Source organism: Phyllostomus discolor, chromosome 3, assembly GCF_004126475.2.
Source record: "Phyllostomus discolor isolate MPI-MPIP mPhyDis1 chromosome 3, mPhyDis1.pri.v3, whole genome shotgun sequence".
In the NCBI taxonomy this organism is placed as follows: domain Eukaryota; kingdom Metazoa; phylum Chordata; class Mammalia; order Chiroptera; family Phyllostomidae; genus Phyllostomus; species Phyllostomus discolor.
The window spans coordinates 158554650-158575966 of NC_040905.2; the positions used below are offsets into that span (position 1 = coordinate 158554650).

The 21317-nt window shown below is 41.0% G+C and overlaps 1 protein-coding gene across 19 annotated transcripts in view; it reads left to right on the plus strand.

The window, feature by feature from the left end:
• PTPRD (protein tyrosine phosphatase receptor type D) overlaps positions 1-21317 on the plus strand; it is a 1502332-nt gene that overhangs the window by 1076311 nt on the left and 404704 nt on the right. The window lies entirely within an intron of this gene.

The window sequence follows — 21317 nt, forward strand, 5'->3', positions numbered from 1 at the left end:
GCTCAATCCACTGAGCTACGCCAGCCAGGGCTAAAGTCTTTTTTTAATGGGTACACATTTATTGCCATTTTCTTTCTAATTCTGTTGTTTCTTATTTAAAAAGTTTAACATTTGTTGTAATACTGTTAGCAAACTTATTTAGCTTTTTAATGTCTGGCAAGCTCTTCATTTCTCTTTAAGTTTTAAATGATAGTCTTGCTCAATAGTCTTGGTCTTTATCACTTTGAATATTTCATGCCAATTTGTTCTGGTCTGAAATGTTGCTGTTGAGGAATCAGCTGACTATCTTATGAGAACTCCCTTGTAGGTAACTGTCTTTCTCTTGCCATTTTTAAGATGATGTCTTTTTTTTTTCACCTTTAACATTTTAATTATGTTGTGTCATGGTGTTTTCTTCTTCAGGTTCATCTGATTGGGGATCTCTGTGATTCCTGGACTTTTATGTCTACTTTTTCCACCAGATTTGGGGAGTGTTCATTATTTCTACAAATGGGTCTTCAACCTCTCACCCTCTCTCTTGTACTTGTGGTACTCCTATCATGCAGATATTGTTACACTTGACATTGCCCCAGAGGTCCCTCAGACTATCTTCATCTTTTAAAATTCTGGCTGCTTCTGCTGGGTAGGTTGGGAGGGTCCAAGTTGCAAATTAATGCCAACTTCTGAATACCAGTATTCAGACTGCAGGCAGATCAGCAAAAGGCACAAGTCACTCCAAGATCTGCTTGTGCTTGCTGCCTGCCTTGTAGGTTCAGTCACTGAAAGAGCCTCTGGCAGTACACACATTATGTGAATAGGTTCTCAGTAAGTTACCAGGTAGGGGCCAGTGGTGTTCACCAGTAATGTTCACACAATCAAACTTGGTGAACATTCTCGGCCTGAGGCCACTCAGCAAAAGTCTCTGAGTACACTAAGGCCAGCCTCTACTTGTTTGAGGGCTGTGAACCTTTGAGGTGGGATGGGGTATTGGAGTCATCAGGGTGAGGTCAGCAGAGTTCATGAGACTAAAGCAGATTAAGATTTGCCCATGTGTTGGGAGGGTTCTGCATAGGAATGATGGTTCTGGTAAGGTATGTGAGGGAAAAATGGTCCTTACCCATAGCCACAAAACAGTCTCTACCTGTGCATCTTCACCACCCTGTGTCTTCCCAGACCTCCTCAAGAGCCTTCCAAGAAAGTCTGTAAGAAAGTGGGCCCAGGTTGGCCACAGCCAGAAGTCTACGCCTCAGGGTGTCAGGTTGGCAGGACAGGGCCAGAGGAAGTCAGGAGTGTGGGGCTAGTGAATTCCCCTTGGCTGATGCCCTATGAGTGGAATGCTCAGCCCAGGAAAGATGGTGTCTTTGGGCAGAGTGGGAGATGGACTCAGCACAGGGACTTTGGCAGCTGTCCCTTCAGCTCTCTCCTTGTATATTCCAGTTGGCTCTGACCTGCCATCCCTCGGCTGGAGCTTGGGGTGTGTGCCTGCAAACAAGATTTGTGTGCTGGCCCTTTAAGAGGGCACTTGGTTTTCTACTAGACTCCTCAAAGCCCCCACCTCCTACCCTCATCTCTCATAGCCAGATGTTATGTGGGTGTCTCTTCCTTGCTCCGTTGCTCTGGACTGGGGAACCCAGCACGGGGTTGAGACTCCTTGCTCCTTGGGGAAACTTTTGTATCTGGGAAGTCTCTACCATCTCACAAGTGGACAGGGTCAGCCCTTTTTGCATCTCTGTCCTTCCTACCAGTCTGGATATGGCTTCTTCTGTATTACTTGGTTATAAGACTTCTCCTCAGCTAGTCTTCAGTTGGTTATTCAGATTGATTGTTCTATATTTTAGTTGTAATTCCAGTTTGGTCCTGGGAGGTGTGTACCTTCCACCTTCCCCGCCACCATCTTGCATCCCCTGCCATCTGTGTGTCTTCTGTGGTGAGGTGCCTGTCCAGACCTTATGCCCAATTTTTAATTGGGTTGTCTGTTTTCTTATTGTTGAGGTTTAAGTTTTTTTTATTACATATTTGGATACTAGTTCTTTATCAGACATGTGTTTGCAAACAACTTCTCTGAGTCTGTGGCTTATCTTAAAATTAGTTAGAAGATTGGTACCCACAAATATGTCCTCCTGCCCCCTCTTTCCTGTTCTTCCTACCCTCAGGGGCTCTCCAGGGAGAGCCTGCTGACACCTCTAGGATCTATGTTCTCTGCTGAGGGGAGGGGGTCCCATTTCTGGGTAGATGAAAGATATGTCACTGACTGTGACCTCACATGGCCTCCTCAGACCAAGTGGACTCACCTGACCTGAATTTGAAGGAGATGAGGGCTCTCACCTTCATCCCCACTGAGCAGAGCCCCACTCACAGGTGCTAGGTATGAGGGCGGCGGGGGGGTGGGGCTGGCACAGGGCTGGGGCAGAGGTCACTGCTGGAGGACTTTTGTGGATTGGGTGCTGTGGCCTGTCCCAAAGCCTCAAGCCTGATGCCCTGAGTTTCTGGCACCTTCCCTGAGGTCCCTTTTAAGATCTGTTCTGCTCACCCAGGTTCAGGTGGGTCCTGCTGTTGCAACTGAGCATTTCACCTAGACAGAGTTTGCTCATGGTGTTCCCTGTGGCTGGCCAAGCCTCCCTAGAACTGCTTTGCTGTTAGAGAGGAAGGGGCTCTGCAACTGGAGGGAGAGGCAGCAGGCCAGAATGTGCAGGCCCACACTCTGGTGTGCTGGATGGCAGGGCCAGGCCACTCAGCTCAGGTAACTTGTGGAGCACGGTGGGGCTGGTGTGGGCTAGGGGTGGGGCTGAGGAACAGAACATGCGACAGGTCATGGGGCAGGACAGTGCCAGGATGGATGGGACCTTCCAGCTGGACCTGTCATTCCCAGGTACCTTCGTCTCCTTTACTCCAGCCCCTCTTCCTCCCTCCCTCCCTGAGGACTCAGCCCAGGTCTTGGCCCGCCTGCTTTCCCAAACAAGGCTCCCAGTGGACAAGGTGACCTCAGATGTAGGGAGCTGCCCCAGCACTTGAAAATCATGTTAACTTACATTAGACCAAGAATTTCCACATCTAGAGGCATTTCCTATGTATAAAAAGATTTATGAATGCTGATGTTCTCTTTAACACAATGAATGGAGTAAAAAATTGGAAATGGCTCTTGTTCCACACAGTTAGGGGCCCCAGAAATTCTGATGTGGGAACACAGATAATGCCAAGGAGGAAGAGGGCTGACTGGCAGTTTCTGCCCTTGTGGAAATGGGGTTCCAGAAGGGCACACACCTGGGAATCCTCCCTGCACAACATCTGCAAGTGCACACACACACCAGTGAACACAAACAGGCACACACACACACAAGTGTGGGGACACAGGTACACACATGTGCACATGCTGACACCATGGGGGCACAGAGGGAATGTACTGGAATGATGAGTACCCCCTGTCAGGGCTCTTTCCATTGGAAGGACTTTGTTCTTTACTTGATTCTGAATTGCTTTAGAACTTATTGTATTATGATATTTTCTTGCCCTAAATTCTTTGTAAATGAAAAATAATTAATGTTCTTTACTGAATAGATGAGTGATGAATGGGTAACATTGAACATGTGACTTTAATATTTTTAGGACTATCAAAGTCACACATGCATTATGAAAAATTTAGACATCACCTCAAGGAGAAGATAAGAGATTTGCAAGTGTCACTTCAGAGGTGACCATCATGTGTGGCCTTGTGGGTGTCTTTCAGGCTCCGCCTCTCTCATTCATTTGTCTCTCTTACATGCAGACTCATTTTCACAGATGTGTGCCTGCCTGTTGAAACCACATGTATGTGGTCTGACAGGCAGGATCCTGGATGCACATGGTTGGTCCACATGTCTCACATGAGAGGACCCCTGAGGTCTTTACCGGTTGCCATGCAGAGATCCCTGCACCCCCGTTAGCAGCTGAGCTTCCCTTGTCTGTGTGGACCGGGACTGGTGGATCCCATCCCCTCTCCATGGACATTAGTGTTTTTCCAGTTCCTGGCAATTATATCAGTGCTGTGATGAGTAGTGTTGACAATGCCTTTTTGAACAATTGTGCAAGAATTTCTGTGGGGTAACCTGCTAGGATAAGCACTACCAGGTGAGAATGTGCATCTGTGGACCTTTGGGTCCTGCACACTGTTCTCCCAGAGGAGGCGCCTTTCTCCTTCTCCAGGGGAATCTGCTGCACCCTCTGTTTCCTCACTCTGTCTCCAGGGCTGGTCACCACCAGACCAGAATCCTACCAATCTGATATCGATGGTGCTCGCTCCCCAGTGTTGACTGTGCATGTGTCCCTTTTGGGGAGGGCAGCCATCTCTGCATGTAGAGGCATGTGCACTGCCTCTTGTTGGAAGTGCCTGTGCTTGCCCTGTGCCCCTTTAGAAAATACCTTCTCTTGAGATTTTGCTGCACTATAAGGATGCTAAACATTTCTCTGGCCTAGGGTTTTAGTAATGCTTTGCATCTTGTTTTTTTTTTTAATTTCTAAATGGCTTTATATTATAATTATATTTTTATAAAGCTATCAGCCATTTGCACATTAGTTTCAGCAATGTATTTTCTTTTTTAAATTATATTTTAATGCTTATGCTCTTACAATTGTCCCAATTTTTCCTCCTTTGCCTCCCTCTACCCAGTCTGCTACGCACTCCCTCAGGCAATCCTCACACCATTGTCCATGTCCATGGGTTATGCATATACATTCTTTGGCTACTCAATTTCCTATGGTGTACTTTATATCTCCATGGCCACTTCTCAATCCCTTCGCCTCTTTTACCCACCTCCCAACACCCCTCCCATCTGAAAACCATCAAAATGTTCTCTGTATCTATGATTCTGCTTCTGTTCTGCTTATTTTTTTAGAATCAAATGTTGATAGGTGTGTATTTGTTGCCTTTATTGTCCATATTTTTTTCTTCTTCTTAAAGAAGACCCTTTAACATTTCATGTTATGCTGGTTTATTGGTAATGAACTCCTTGACCTTTTTCTTCTCTGAGAAACTGTTTATCTGCCCTTCATTTCTAAATGACAGCTTTGCTGGGTAGAGTAATCTTGGTTGTATGTCCTTGCTTTTCATCACTTTGAATATTTCTTGCCAATCTCTTCTAGCTTTCAAATTTCCTTTTTAGAAACCAGCCAAAAGTCTTACGGGATCTCCCTTCTACGTAATTAACTGCTTCTCTCTTGCTGCTTTCAAGATTCTCTCTTTGTCTTTAACCTCTGGCATTTTAATTATGATGTGCCTTTGTGTGGGCCTCTTTGGGTTCATCTTGTTTGGAACTCTCTGTGTTTCCTAGATTTGTATATCTATTTCCTTCACCAAGTTAGGAAAGTTTTCTGTCATTATTTTTTCAAACAGGTTTCCAATGTCTTGCTCTCTTTCCTCCTTGTGGCACCCCCATGATTTGAAGGTTGGCACACTTGTTATCCCAGAGTCTTGTTACACTATCTTCATTTGTTTGGATTCTTTCTCTTCTCGCTGTTCTGATGGGTTAGTTTTTGATTCCTTATGTTCCAAATTGCTGATTTGATTCTTGGCTTCATCCACTCTACTGTTTGTTACCTGTAAATTGTTCTTTATTTTAATTAGTGTGTCATTTGTTTCTGACTAGGTCTTTTTTATGCTGTTGAGGTCCCCACTAAGTTCCTTGAACACCCCTATAACCAGTACTTTGAACTCTGTACTAGTAGCTTCTTTGTCCATTTGTTTAGTTCTTTCACTTGAATTTGTTCTGTTCTTTGATTTGGGCCATGTTTCTTTGTCTTCTGATTTTGGCAGCCTCCCCGTGCATGTTTCTATGTGTTAGGTAGAGCTACTATATGCCCCAGGCTGGGTAGAGTGGCCTGATGTAGTAGGTGCCCTGTAGGGTACTGTAGCATAGCCACCCTTATCACCCAAGCTAGGTACTTGAGGTGCACCTACTGTGTGGGCTGTGTACATGCTCTTGCTGTAGTTGAGCCTTCATTTATGTTGGCATGTCCAAGGTCAGCCACTGACTATATTCTGTCTAGAGTCAGACAGTATAAGCTAAAAAGTGACCTGTGGATGGCTTGCTACTTGTGGGCTTGGAGGGGAGGCTAGGCTGTGATCTGAGGCCAGCTGTTGCCAGTGGCAGGCCTAGGATCAATTTAATGAGAGTTACAGGGCTCTCTGAAGCCAGATGCTGCTTGTTTGAGAGAATTTAAGACAATCCAAAGCAGGGGTGTCAAACACATTTTCACCGGGGGCCACATCAGCCTCACAGTTGCCTTCAAAGGGCCAAATGTAATTTTACGGCTGTATAAATGTAACCACTCCTTAACTAGGGGCAAGGATCTTGGCACTGCCACCAGGTAGAAACAAGGTGTCAGGCTAGATAAAACAAGGTGGAGGGTTGGATTTGGCCCACAGGCCTTGTGTTTGCTACCTGTGATCTAAAGCCTAGGCCAAGGCAAGCCATTCATATGGAAAGTCACTGGAAATAGCATGGGTGGGCCTGATAGTTGGATGTATCGAGGCGTCAAGGGCTGGGCAAATAATCTGAGCCAGATTGATGGAGTCTCAGGTATAGCACCTACCTGCCTGCTCTGTGGCTGTGTGGAGGGAGGCCTCAGAAAATGTATGGTGGTCTCTGCCAGAGCTTCTGTCTGTGAGAAAGCTGCCCTGCAGTTCTCACACTGATGCCAGTCAATTCAGTTCCTTCCTGTATGACTCTGGTGACTTTCAATCTGCTGTCCTTGTGCTGGAGCTCAGAGGGAGTGAGCCTGAATAAGTTTGTGTATGGGCCCTTTAAGAGGAACTGCCAGGGAGTCTAGCAGTTTGTATCTTACATAGCCTTAATCCCTGCAGGGTTTTACAGCCAGAAGTTATGGGGACTACTCTTCCTTGCACTGGAGCCCTGAACTGGGGAGATTGGTGTGGGGCTGGGACCCTTTGCTCCTGAATTGTTCCTTCCTATTTTTATCCACCACATGTGGGTGTGATACCTTCCCATTTTGCATTTCTGCCACTCCTACCAGACTCAATGTAATTTCTTCTTTAATTCCATAGTTGTAGGACTTCCATTCAGCATGATTTCTGCTGGTTCTGAATGATGGTTGTTTTATAGTTCATTTGTAATTTTTATGTGATTGTACAAGGAGGCAAGCCATGTTTACCTCCATGGGCATCTTGACCAGAAGTCCAGCAATGTATTCTTTTAAATAGAGAAATGTAATTGAACTGAGGAGTGCATGTATAATCTGTTATATAATGTGTGATCTAAGAGTTTCTTTTTTATTGTATTTATTTTTTATGCTATTATAGTTGTCCCCCTACCTTGTGGTTCATTTTTCCAGATTTCTGAGTTTTTGTCGTTTGTGTTTTGGATACTGAAAGAGCCAGTTGTTTGCTGACTGACTTCTGGCTCCGGGGTCCCACTTGGCACAGTGGGTTCTACCAGGAGATCACACACACACTTACTGAAAGAACTTCTTTTCTTTCTGATCTCAAATGTATTTGGGGTTTCCCTTTCTTATAAAAAAAAAATTGGTGAGCAAACACAAAAAGGCATCTATTATTACATTCCATTGATAGGAAATGCCCAGAAAAGGTAAAGGAGCACAGGTAGAAAACAGATCAGCGATTCCCAGAAGCTTGGGGACTGGAGTGGGTACTCTGGTTCAGGGTTTCCTTTTGTGGTGATGGAACATCCTGCAACTAGAGAGTGGGGGTGAGGCTTGCACAGCATTGTGAATGTATGTAATGCTCAGCAATGACACAATTTACAGTGTAAACAATAGCTTTTATTTATTACTTAAAATGAATTACACCATGGAAAAAGTCAAGGGAGGGGGTAGAACGGAGTCCTCTAGGGGGAGAGGAAGAGCAGGTTCAACAGGTGGCTCAAGAGCTGGCCCTGATGCATCTTCCTGAGGTGGCTCCTCCTCTGCGGCAGGAGCCAGTGCAGGTTCAAGAGAGGGCTCTTCAGGCAGGGGTGGTGGGACCTCAGTCAGGTCACGAGATGCTGCACAGTTGGGTCCTGGCTCCAGAGCTGCTGCTGGAGTGGCTGCTGGAGGTTACAACCACTGGAGGTAGACACCCCTCCAGGTCTGGAGCAGCCTCCTGGTCAGCCGCAGCATGGAGCTCCTCGGGATGTATGATGGGTGTTGAAGCAGGAGCTGGCTCTGCCTCCTGGGCTGGTGCTGGGGTTGCGAGAGGAGGAAAGACACCCATGTGCCTGCATTTCCATGTGCTCCCCCACCTAGGACAGGACACAGCCAGGGCCTTCCAGAGAAGCTGCAGCCTTGGACCCACCCCAGAACATCCTCCCCACGGTCAGTCCAGCACACAGGTGGTCTGAGGCCTGTCTTCGCTCCTGCCCAGCCTCTGGGGGTGCTCCCTGAGTATCTAGCCCCCACCTCTCCCCACCCCCATGTATAAGCTCTCATGTACCTCCACCCTATCCCACCCCACCACCCCCATCCCACCCACCACCCCAACCTCTTACCCTTGGTTTCTGCTTCCTTAAGCTCCAGGTCATGCCCTACATGCACAAACATGGAGAGGATACATAGGGCTGCTCAGGTGGGATGGGAGTGGTGGCCTGACCCGAACAAAACCACCGTAGGCCTCCCTTTGTTACCTCTGAGTCCCCCCATGAAAAGGGCCACAGGCATCTGGGCTGAGAATGGACCCAGCGGCGGCCATAGAGGAACATAGTATCATTCCTGCCTCTTTTCAGGCCATGGCCTGGGAGAAAACAGGAAAACAGCCCATCCGTGCAAATGTCTCTAGCCAGGTGAGCTGAATAGAGCAGTTTTTTAATGTAACTGCCCTGTTACCAGGGTTCCAAGTTCTGCTGGGCCGTTAGCAGGAAGTGAGGTCACAGCTGGCTTGTCAGGAAGTGAGGTCACTGCTCTTGTCTGAGGAGAGGCTAGAGGCAGAGCTCTGCTAGTGCTGGGCACTAGGGCTATGCAATTTTCTATAGAGATCTTGTCAACTTTGGTTACATTTGTTCTAGATTTTTGAAATACTTTTGATGTTGTGAATAGCACATTTAAAAATGTTTATTTTTCATTGCTTTGAATAATACAGGTGATTTTTAATATTATATATTTAGCAACTTTGTTAATTCGGTTATTAATTTTGTTCATCATACCTTCTCACTTTTTTATACATTCTAGTAAAAGTCAGGTTCACTAGCTCCTATCTGAGGATAGACATGTCCAGTGTGCTGTCATAAATTGTCCTGAGGAGCACACCTGGACTGCTCAAAATGTTATTCCTTCAAATAGTTTGAGTAAAAACTTCCCTGCTTTTAGATTATTCAACTAACTTGCACTGTGGGCTTCATCCCTAGGCAGAAACTACTTGAGGAAAACAGCATCTGTGGAGATAAAATATGCTAACTACTGCCTGTCAGTACTCTTCGTGAGATCCTTTGAGATCTCAGACACTATGTCTCTTCAGTGACATTATCAGCAAGGAACGTCTTGCAACGTGGTTTTAGCCAATGGTTAAACACTTTAGGACAGTTTTACTCTCTGTGCTATGTGTAAGAAAGTGTGTATAATTGAATTAAGGGGGAAACAGGCACAAAAAGTTTCAGTTTACTGATTTTCTTAAATCATAGAACAGTACATTACTTAATAAATCAGAAAGTTAATGACAGGGGCTGGAACGGGAGTAGGGGGGAGAAAACTGTACTTGAACAATGAATGAAATAAAAAAAATGTTAAAAAATAAAAAATAAATAAAAAGTTATACAGAAAAAAAAAAAGAAAGTTAATGACAGTGATTTTCTAGTTGATTCTTGTCAAGAGGACCATGTTAATTCAGATGCAGCCATCAGAAGCCAAGTTGCCTGAATATTTAAAGTGGGAAAAGGTACTAAAGAAAACATGCATTTAAAAATTTTTATTTTTTCAGTTGATTAGTTAACTGTTTAAACCCTTGATGTCATTATTACCTTTGGCTGTATACCAGACCATCTAAAAACTTAGTAACTTAACCCAACACACATTTATTTATCACACAGTGCTCTAGGTTGGAAGTTCGGTCTGGGCTCAGCTAGGGGGTTCTGCTGTCATGGGCCACACTCGGCTGATCTTCTCTGGGCTTATCCATGGGTCTGTGGTTCACTGCCAGTCCTTTGGGAATGACTGGTCTGAGATGATTTAGCTGAGTCCTTCAGCCTTGCCACCAGACTAGCTTGGGCTTATTTAAATGATGGTGGTGACCGGGGACCCCAGATCAGTAAGTGGAAGAGAACATGCAAAAGCTGGTTCCTGAGTTTCTTGGGTTTCTCGAGGGTCATCTCAGAACACACACAGCTGGCCCAAGGCAAGTGGAAGCCCAACCAGAGGGGGCAATAGACTTCTTTTTTGAGGTGCAGAGTGAGGTGACATTGTTTGGACAGCTTCTAAGCCCTCCCCACCCCATACAACACAGGAGTGCTTTATCGTGTACTTTTAAGATAGAGGTTAAGTACTGGTATTTTAAGTCTATTTAGCTAACTAATAAGAAAAAGTAAGGAATTAAATGACTTCCTGTTGGGCTGTTAAAAGCCCTGCTTTAATAATGGAGGAAGTCCTGGAGCGCAGATGAAGGGATGAAACGTAAAAGATAACTAAGACTGAAACGCTAATTTTGGAAGCTTGCCAGCAATTGACTCACAGCAGGACCTGGCTGCTAAACCCTGAAAGAAAGGATATTTGAGTTATTGGCAAGGCCATTTTTTCCTAATAGTCTGAATACTAGTGTTCTATTGGGTATTAGTATCACTGCTAACATTACAAGGTTTAAAAGGGTCAAAACGAGACTTTGATGTACCAAACTTAAACCTTTTTTAAAAATGTGTGTGTAGAAAGCCTACCTGGGATCACAGATTTAAAAGTATGACCACAGAGAACTGGTATTTCCAACGTTTCTTTTTACATGAAAGCAGATTTCTCCCCCTCTTAGTTTTCAGGCACACAAATGAGAACTAGCATTCGGTACTTACTTTTCAAGTGCAAATTATAAAGTGTGTTAAACTTCTCTGTGGGAGAGCCATGGGGTATAAAAAGGAAAATCCTTTCTGTGTTCTAGGGCCTGCTGCTGTATAGGAACAGAGAACGGCCGTTTGAAACATTAAAAGGCAACACATCATTTCTGATTGGTTTAAACAGATTTGAGGAGGGGAGATGACCATAGGATTCTTGAAAATGAAACTCAGAGACTTTCATAAAGGGTTGAAGACTTGACAATGGAGAACGATGGTCGTATCTAAATAAGTGGATTGAAAGTCTCGATGAGACTTGGAGCAGGGTGGGTGATGGAGGGAGAATTGCATTTTTAAAACTGTTGGTGCACAGCCTCTGGAGAAGTCATCTAAGTATAAATCAGACCATGTCATGCCATAGCATAAAGCCTGCCAGTGTCTTCCTGTTGCATTTCACATGAAATACAGTCTTGCCAATGGGCCCTACAGGCCTTGTGCAACCTCGGTCCATCCTGTTTTCCTAGCCTACCACATGGCGCTCTCTGCCTGGCTCACTGGGTTCCAGACACACCTGGCTCACTCGCCTCTGAGCTTCTGCCCTGGGCAGTCTGTCCCTTAGCCTGGAAAGTTATTCTGTAGATTGTATAGTCTCTCAGGTTCAGGTCCCACCTCATTCTTCAGGGCTTTTCCCTGTCAACCCATCCAAAGCCTCCCACAGACCAAGTATTTTTTATTAAGTACCTTATTTCCTTTATAGTACTACTAGTTAACTTTCTTTTTTTTGTTAATAACTTGGCGTTTTGCTGTCTCCTCACACTAGAATGTGTCAGGGACCTTGTTGTTTGTACATTGCTGGGTCTCCTGTACCTTTTGCTGTGCCTGTTATTCAAGAATATTCACTGAGCCCTGGGCAGTGTGGTTCAGTTGGTTGGAGTGTCATCCCGTAGCTGAAAAGTTGTGTGGGTTTGATCCCAGATCACATGGGCACATATAATCCCTGGTCTGGGCGCATGTGAGAGGCAGCCAATCGATATTTCTCTCACACATCAATGTTTCTCTCTCTCTCTTCCTCCCTCTCTAAAAAGCAATGAAAAAATGTCCTGAGTGAGGATAAAAAAATGTTCATGGAGCAAAAGAATGAAGGAATTCATTTTTCAAACAAAACCACAGTTGATGTGTAAAGTTATTCTATCTTAGTGTACATTGTTTGCAATTATAAAATGAGGGCATTGTATGCAAATCTCAAAAAAAAACAACAAAGTCTTTTCTCCTCTGGGTGTTACATCACGCTGACATTAGCTGTCACATAGAGCCTTTAACATTTGGTGATTATAGCACGTGTTTAACTCCAGAAGGGGGTTGGTGGGAACTGCTCTCTTTTGATCTATTGTCACCTGGAACAGAGGTGAAAAAATCCAAATTGCAGAATATCTAGGGCAGTAGACCTCCAGTGATTTGTGTGGCCTAGGAAAAATTTATGGAACATCTATTGCTGTTTATTTTCATCTCATTTTAAAAATTTTCTAAGTTTGTTTTTTGCAACATATTTAGTTCCTTAATTGCATAGTAGATATATATATATATATATATATATATATAAAGTATAGATAACTACATGTAAATATAAATACATACATATATATGTACATATATATAAAAAAGCATATACCATGTTTTTGTATGACCTGTGTGCACCATATTTATGTATAGGATGGATCCACCAATGTGAAGTTTAAAAATGATGAAGATTTACACCATGAGTAGTTTTTGCTCTAGTGACAATTCCTGTGGGAGGATGTTAGCATGTTTTCTTAAAGTACCACTTTTAAAGAATGTTTCACAAGGTAATATTATCATATTTAATCTACCTAATCTAATCTAATTATATTTAATCTAACACATATAAATCTAGGATTAAAATATTAAGGGAGGGAACGTAATAAAAGAAAGGCTTACTATATTCAGTTTGCAATGGAAACATCACTGGGCATACAAAAAAAAATGCAGAAATTCCTAAATAGTTGGGATGTTAATTTGGGATTTGATCCCCCACAAAGTGATATTTAGGTTTCTCTCCTCTCTGCCCCTCCCAGCACACACTGTCCTCTCTGTCTGCCAGCCCCACTTCCTGTTAGCTTACCAGGTGTGACACTCATGTCTATACCTGGCTACCTCCCTACCTTGGTACATAAAAATCTGTATTTCAAAACGCCTCTACGATTATGCCTGAATCCAGCAGAAAAGTTCGGTTGATGTTATTACTCATCATTTCCTTTTCTTGTTGTGTAGGCCATTCATTTAATATTACAATCCATCTCTAGAAAATTTGGTTTTGAGGAGGTTACTATTGATACATCTCATTTGCAAGTAGGTTTTAAAAGCTTTAAACTTCTTTTGATATCCGTACTGGGTATTTTGTTTGAGTATTTTATAGAAGAATAATAAAAATGACAGTATTTTACGAAGTCTTTTTCCTGAGGTCTCAAATATATTTTTCTGAAAGAGTGACTATGGGAAAAATATTTTTTTCATCGCTAGACTGCTACATTTTGGTATGGGAAATGCATAGTGCTTTTATTGCTGCAGGAAATTTTTGTACTTTATTATCAGATCACTTTATAATGTCACCTGCTTTTGAAAAATATGGTGTGTCTTCATTTCTTCTTTCAATATGGCTTGTTGCCCTTAGCAATTTTATAATAAAGTGCACTCGGGCTGGTATCTTTCCACCTGGGTAACTGTCCTGTATATCTGTGAATTCACTATCTAACACAGCCCTACCTACTCACAATGAGTTAACCTGTATCCTTGCCAAAATTTAAATAAAAGAGAAAAAACTTTGTAAGAGAATACTTAATAGTAATATACAAAATAAATGTGCCTTAAGGTTATATAAACATGTTTACATGTTACTAATTACTAACATGAGAATTTAAAAAATCTATTCCTGGGTAATCATTTCTACTTTCAAGCACAGCTGTAATCTCTTGACTTAAGATACTTAAGTACTTAATAATGGTTACTGAGTTAAAGATTGACCCTGTGGAGAATTTCTGACTCATTAGGTAAATTTTCATTTGTGAATTATTTATCCATTTAGGACAAAGGCTGTCAAATATTTTTTCTTCTGAGATCCTCTTATCCTTCCTTTCTACACTCAAATTTTAAGATATTTTCCTCCTTCATTTGGGCCAGTTCTTATATTGTTTCTATGCCAGTTAAAGGAGAAAACTTTCTTTCTGTTTTTTTTTTTTTTTAATTTACTTCACCCAAGCTAGCTATCTCTACTATATGGAGATGATAGAAGCAGAATGCTAGTAATAAAGAAAATTGGCCTGCATTCTAAACCCTCTCCTGAGACTAACCAGATGTGTATCCTGAGGCTATTCATTGCATTATGTCCTTTTTCTTCATTCATTGTCTGCTAAATAAGGGGGCTGCCCAAGATGATCTATTTTTTATGATTCTTATCAATCTGTGTTTTTTGTTTTTTGTTTTTTGTTTTTAAGGAGAAAGGTAAATGCGAAGAAGATCCTAACAATAAAGCAAGTGCAATATAACTGAATAAAATGAATGTGCAGGTTGAGAGGGGAGGAGTGTATTTTATCTGTAATTTGTATTTGTTGTCTCTGACCTTTCTTTAGATTATGTTTCTATTTGGTTTAATAATCATTCATTTGTTTTTTGTAATTTTTCTACTCTGAATGTAGTTCATAGATATTCAGAGAAAAATAGGATTTTGGGAAAATGAAGAGAATATTTTTTCATTCCACATTTCCCAGCCACTCATAGTGGCTTCTTGCCATTCCACTTTCTATCTCTGCTGCTGGCAGTGACTTGAAAGAACATTCCTTGGGCCTGAATATTTCTCTTCTGGACTAAGAGAAGAGCTACATTGCCATGATGAGAGATGGGAACCTGATCTATTCATGTACTCATATATTCACTGACAAATGTCAGTGCAGTGTCTGACCCATTTAACAGCTATGTTTTTTTTTAAGTTGGTGACAGCATTTACTTCATGCCACGTAAGCCTGTGGACTAAATATCCCTTAAGGCATGCCAACTGCAGTTCTCACTTAGGACAGAAAGAGAAACTTGGGTGTCATCCACAGTGTTTTGACTTCCGTGTCCAGAAATTCAATTGTTTCAAGATGAGGTACTAAAACTACACTAAAAACACCTAAGATCCATAGGTTAAGAAAATAATGAACTAAAACAGGCCTTGAAAATTCTTTTTTTATATTTTGAATTTTTTTCTTGACACTAATGAACTGTTCTAGGACAATGGTTCCCAACCTCGACACTATTGCCATTTCAGTCCTGGTAAGTCTTTATTGTAAGGGCTATTTTGTGCACTGTAGCATATTGGACAGTATTCCTGGCATCTGCCTTTAAGTTGCCATTAGACTTTTATATTATGACAACAAAAATGTCTCTAGAAATTGCCAGATGTCACCAGGGAGATGGGGAAATCAAGCCACGGGTCCAGGGCTTTGATGACTCTGAGGAGGGACTTGTAGATAAACCACCTATGAGTAGGCAAAGTCCATTTCTGTTAGAGCTCTAGTAATGAAGTATTTAAAATGATTAAAGGCTCCTCATTTTGTTTTGAAAGCAATCTTATGGAAGAAAATAATCATTGATGAAGGGATTGGTAAATTCTCCACAAAATGATTTTAAAAATTTACTTTTCATGGTAAGTAAAGTATATCTCATATTGCTAGATTTCTGTTACATATTGATGTAAATAAAGCAAATAAAATGTAAATAATACTAAGTGAAACCATATTACCCATAATATACTTTAAAAGCTAAATGTATTTTAAACAATAAAAAATGTTGTATGCATTTAAAAGAGACATCCTTTTAATTTTTAAAATAAGGAAAAAGAAAATCAGGTATAATGAGTTTGGAATGATGCTTTCATTATCCATTTACAAACACTCAAAGATTAAAATAATAAAATCTGTGTTCTGTTGTTTGGGTAGGAAGTGACTGGCTTGCATATTTGTCTCTACTTGGTAAGATTGATCAGTTTCTCACTTTTAAAATGTTCTTTTGGAAAAATGGAACAAATAGCAGAGTCCCAACAGCATACTGAATAGACTTGCATTTTAACTTTTCTACTGCAGATTTCCACTAGTGTCATATAAAACTAGATTGAAGTTATCACATGCAATAATCATTTAAAGAAATTAGGTGCTTTTTCTAAAGCTATCCTGCTTTTCAAATCAGAATTATAGTTCTGTTTTTAGGGGAAAAATAGGTAGGCAGGGAGATGAGTTTTTTTTTCCTTTCTATCTCTTCATTTCTTGTGGCATACCTCATTTTTACTTCCCGAAGGAGAAAGAAACAATCAAACTTAATAATGTCATTTTGCCATTTCTGAAAGTAACTAATATTTGCGTGTACCTCAAATGTAAAGTTATTTGAAATTTTATAGAGATGCCATTGATAGTAACTTGGCAAGTGAATCTTGTTATACAAAAACAGACTATTTATTGGCCTTTTCTCTGCATGTATTAAAACTAAACATATAAAGAGCCTTTTATGGTATCCATTTTGATAGATATTGTTTTCCTCTTCAGTTATTCTTATAATTCAGTTGACTTCTTCAAAGAATTATGTGTATTTACTTGTAGTCACTTGCTATTTTCATATTAAGCTGTATAGCCAAAGCCAAATATCAAATGATTATTACTTTGTATTTATATATAATATCTCATAAACTCCCTGTTGGCTCCCCCACCCCCAAATTTCTTGTGATGAAAACAATATTTAGGCAAAAGAGAGAAAATGTAAAGTTTCTGATATGATGTGCTATTATGTGAAAGTGTATGAAAATGTGAGATGTTTTGAGTTTCTTAAATGAAAATAACTTTTTATATACTTTAGTTTTGAGTATTTTATCTAGAGGTGTATTGGATGTGCAGTTATTTTTTTCAGCATTTAATTTAATTTAATTTAATTTAATAACCTTGCTCTATTGCCCTTCTTTGTCTCAACAGTGTTATCATAATTGAACATATCATAACTGAGGCTTTTGGTGCTGCATGTATTTAAACTGTATTTTTCATAATCCTCCCATATATTAATTAATTGAATGTGGCCATTTCAAAAACATCATACAAATTATTTCACATGGATGTGTTGAAGTGTGCTTATCTTTCTGATCTATGGAAGGTGACACACCTTTGATGTCAAAAGTTCCCATTTTCATTACATCCCGCACAGAGACTTTCAGTGGTGAGAAATAGAACTCTTTTTGCTATGGTGTGAAACACCACTTTTTTCTTTTAATTACTGTATTTCTATTTGGATGTTTTCCAGTTACATACTTGCCAGTTATCGATTTTCCTTTGCATTCTATGAAATAGGTTTTAAAAATGGAATGGTTATTTTTGGATGGGTAGGGGACAGGGATGGGGGAATGAGTGACCCAAATGTGAAGGGCATCTCCTCACATAATGCAGTGAATCTTCAGAGTCTGATTGTTAGGAAGCCGAGGACCACAAGGACTCAGGATTTCTGCATCATTGTTTTAGTACCCAGGCCAGAAAACCTAGACATTTTTTAAAACTTTATCTTTATTGTTGATGATTACAGATGTCCCCAGTGCCCTGACTCACCCCCCTTCACCCACATCCACCCAGCAACTGAGACTTTTTCTTGAGCTGTGCTATTCAGGGCTGTTGGAACATGCAGCAGTAGTTGGCACTGCCGGGGAGAACAGTCACTAGCCACACGTGGCTATTTCAACTTAAATTTAAGCACAAGGAAATGTTTACTTCCCCACTTGCACACATTGTCTTTAACAGGGCCAATGTACTAGTCAGTGCTGATAAAGGATGCTTATGTCCTGCAGGAAGTTACAGCGGACAGTGCAGAGGATTCTTGTGCTAGACCAGTATGAAAGTATTTAGAAACAATCTTCTCTCGGGAAATCCTCATGAATAAGTGAAATGCTGAAAGTTGATTTTGTCCCCTCATTTTTGTGTGTGTCCTTTAGCTGTAGCTGTGCACTGAGGGCCCAAAGAATTCATAGGCCCCTCAGAAGCCCCCACCAGGCCTGCTACAGACTCCAGGCCTCTCTGCCCTTGTAGCCGCAGCCACAGCAGCCCTGCTAGTATATTTTGTGTACAAATGGTTGCTTCTCTTCAATGATTGGAAATCTGTTCTTGTTGACTTATAGAGGCCTAATTGATTTGGGAGGACGATGAAGAGAAGCCACAGCACGTTGGCACTTCCTCCTTACTTCACCATCCTCCTCAATTTAATACATAGGTGCTTAGGTTAAATATTATTATATCATTGCTTATACTATGGCTAGAATACAGAGTATGGGGTTGTTACATGGCAGAAAGAAAGACACTATTTAAAGAAAAACAATGATAACTAATTTTCTAGTGATAGCAGTCACTTTTTTCTTTTTGTATATTCTTACGGTGATTTTTTTAATGCTTAATGCTTTCCCTTTCCTTTTCCCCCCCAAATAGTGATTTGATTCTTTAACTTCCTCCTAGAGTGACCAATACAATTGTTTAAAATTATTTTGAAAAATATGATCTCATGGACTCAGTAGGTTGTGTTTCAGTTTATTGGGGTTACTATCCTTTTTTGCCACTCATATTTTTCTACATTTGATGGGAGCCTCATCACCTCTGCTGTTTTTTTGGTGTAACCCAGCAGAACCTGAAAGCTTTCTTGCTTCTTGATACAATAAGATGCTCCACACTTGTTTTTTATTTCCTACATGACACCTATAATCACTGATTTTTCTAAGGGACTCTTAGAATATTTTTAAAAGAATAAAAGCTTCATTTCACATTTTTTCTCCTACTTCAATACAATATACAGAAACACATGTCAACAAAAGAGAAAGCTGAAAAAAATCCTACAACATATGTATCGGTTTTAATATGGACATACTTATTACAGGATAAGGTTTCACTGTTCAACTAAAGATAAAGAGTTGGGGAGGTGTCAGAATAATGACCCCTTGGAGCAGTGATGGGTTCAGGCTTCTAGGCACGTGTAGTGTTGTTGTTCCATTGCAAGCTTTATTGCATACACTGGCTCTCTGAACTGCCAGCCCCTCTAACCACACATGTACATAAATACAAAAGTAGATATTCAGCTCATTAGAAATCAACAAGATTATTATTTCTTAAGATCTTTGTACTGTGATAAATGAGGAACCAGAGATTTTTAAATATTTTTAAATTTATTTTAAGCTCATCTAAAGGGTTCACTTTTAGGTGCATGCTCTAGTTCATGAGGGACACAGAGGGCAAGGCGTGTACAAATCAGAGAGTGGGCTTCTGCTGAGGGTGGTAGGACAGAAGCAGAGTCATTTGATGTAAGTTAAACCAGGGTAACTTTAATATCTGCTCACCCCTTTTCTTGCTCTTTTCTTGGAGAGGGCCTGGCAATCTTTTCTCTAGGCTCATGAAATTACTTGTAATATTCATTATCCTCATTGTTTTTAATATAATTGATTCCTTAAAAACCTACTTCCCATTTTGCTCTAAATTTAAACTTCACGTTACTGATATGCACATCAGCATTTCCCTTTTGGCAATGTATCTGTGTAATAAACAAGATGCAGAGTGGAGTTTGGCTGGAATGAACTATGGTGTAGGTTTTTATCTTTACACCTCTGATTTTCTTTTGTCTTCCATTTTGCCTGGGATAGCCCATTTATATATAAATCCGTATGTGTGTGTGTGTGTGTGTGTGTGTGTGTTCATTTCTTAGATCCTGTCACTGTTCCAAAACTGAGGTAACATTCATAGGTTCATTTGGAAGAATTTGGTCTTTGAGTGCCACTTCAGTGGAGTAGGGGGAAAAGCCAAATCACCTCTTTCCTGAGAGCGCATTTCATCCATCTCCATCTCTGTGATCGCACCGAGTCATTATGGAGCAGTTGGCTCTGATACGCTTGCACAGACACAAATTGAGTCCGACAGGACTGATGTCGCCTGGACGTGGCTGTCATTAGAAATTCTGGCATGAGGATGGGAGTGGTGAAGGCGGAGGGAAGAGGGGAGGCTGGGAAGCTGATTCCTTTAGCACTTCTCCTGTGATGTTTGGAGAGTTTAACATCTGATAGCTATGAACCGTTCGATAAGTTGTTTAGTTGTTTTCCAGATAAGATTAATAACAATAGCTGATTTAGAGCAGCTGGCTAGCTTTTGGTTTCAAGTAGATGTGTTTCAGTGTGCAGCACACTTCTACCTGCCACCCACAAATCGACACCAAAAGGAAAAAAGTCTATTTAGTGGAATGGCAATTAGAAGGATCCCCCCTTCCTTTTAGTTTTATCTTCCCTGCATTCAAACCACTGATGCAGAGTAATGAAAAAGATAATTATCTTAAAAAATTTTATTCTCACACTCTAGCTCAGTTTCAGAAAAAACAGTATAAGATCTACGTTACAATACTTTATAAAAAGGTTATTTTAGGGGATTAGGTTATTTCTGGATAGCTCTAGTATTTCCTGTCAAAAATTTTGTATGTGTTGCAAATATTTCAATATGGAAAACTTAAAGATGCACTGATTCATTTTGGAAACAAATTCTGATTGTCATTCTCATGTTCTTCTCACAATGACAGAGGAAGCTGTAGCATTCAATATTCTCTCTCTCTCTCTCTCTCTCTCTCTCTCTCATGACGTACTTTATAAGATGCTCTGCAAGATTTATTCAAGGTTCTATAGGAACAATTATTTATCACCTAAAGAGTCAAACTTCAAATTATTGCTTGAAGCCAGTTACAGCTTCCCTTTTATTTCTACTCCCACAGGACCACCATCAGTCTCTTGGTCTCTGTTGCTTCTCACCTGGGACTCCTGCTATGGCCTAATAGCATTCTCTAAATCATCCCACATTCAGCTGTCAGTTGACCTTCCCAGAGCCTAGGTGCATGTTGTTCCTCGGCTCTGAAACATTAAATAGCTTTCTTTGCAGTTTGCTGAATAAAGGCTGCTTGACTTGGATTGGTATCACAGGCTTTCTGTGACTATTTTTTTTAAAGAACTATTTTCTTTTGCCTTTTAGTTTCCTACAGGATCCATCAAGCCAACCCAGTTTCTCAGTGTCGTCTGGAGACCAGCTACATCTGCATCATCCAGAAACTTGTTAGAAATGCAAATTCTTGGATCTGACCTCAGACCTACTGAATCACAAACTCTGGGGGTGGTGCCTAGCTATCTGTTTCAACAAACCTTCCAAGTGTTCTGATGTACACAGTCATTTGAGGAAGCTCAGCTCACCTTTTCCCCCAAATTCCTCTCCCATTGCCCTACCTTGGCATAGAATTCCTGAAATGCCTTTCTCTCTTTTTGGTAAAATCCTACCTATATGCCAACATCCAGTGTGAGACACT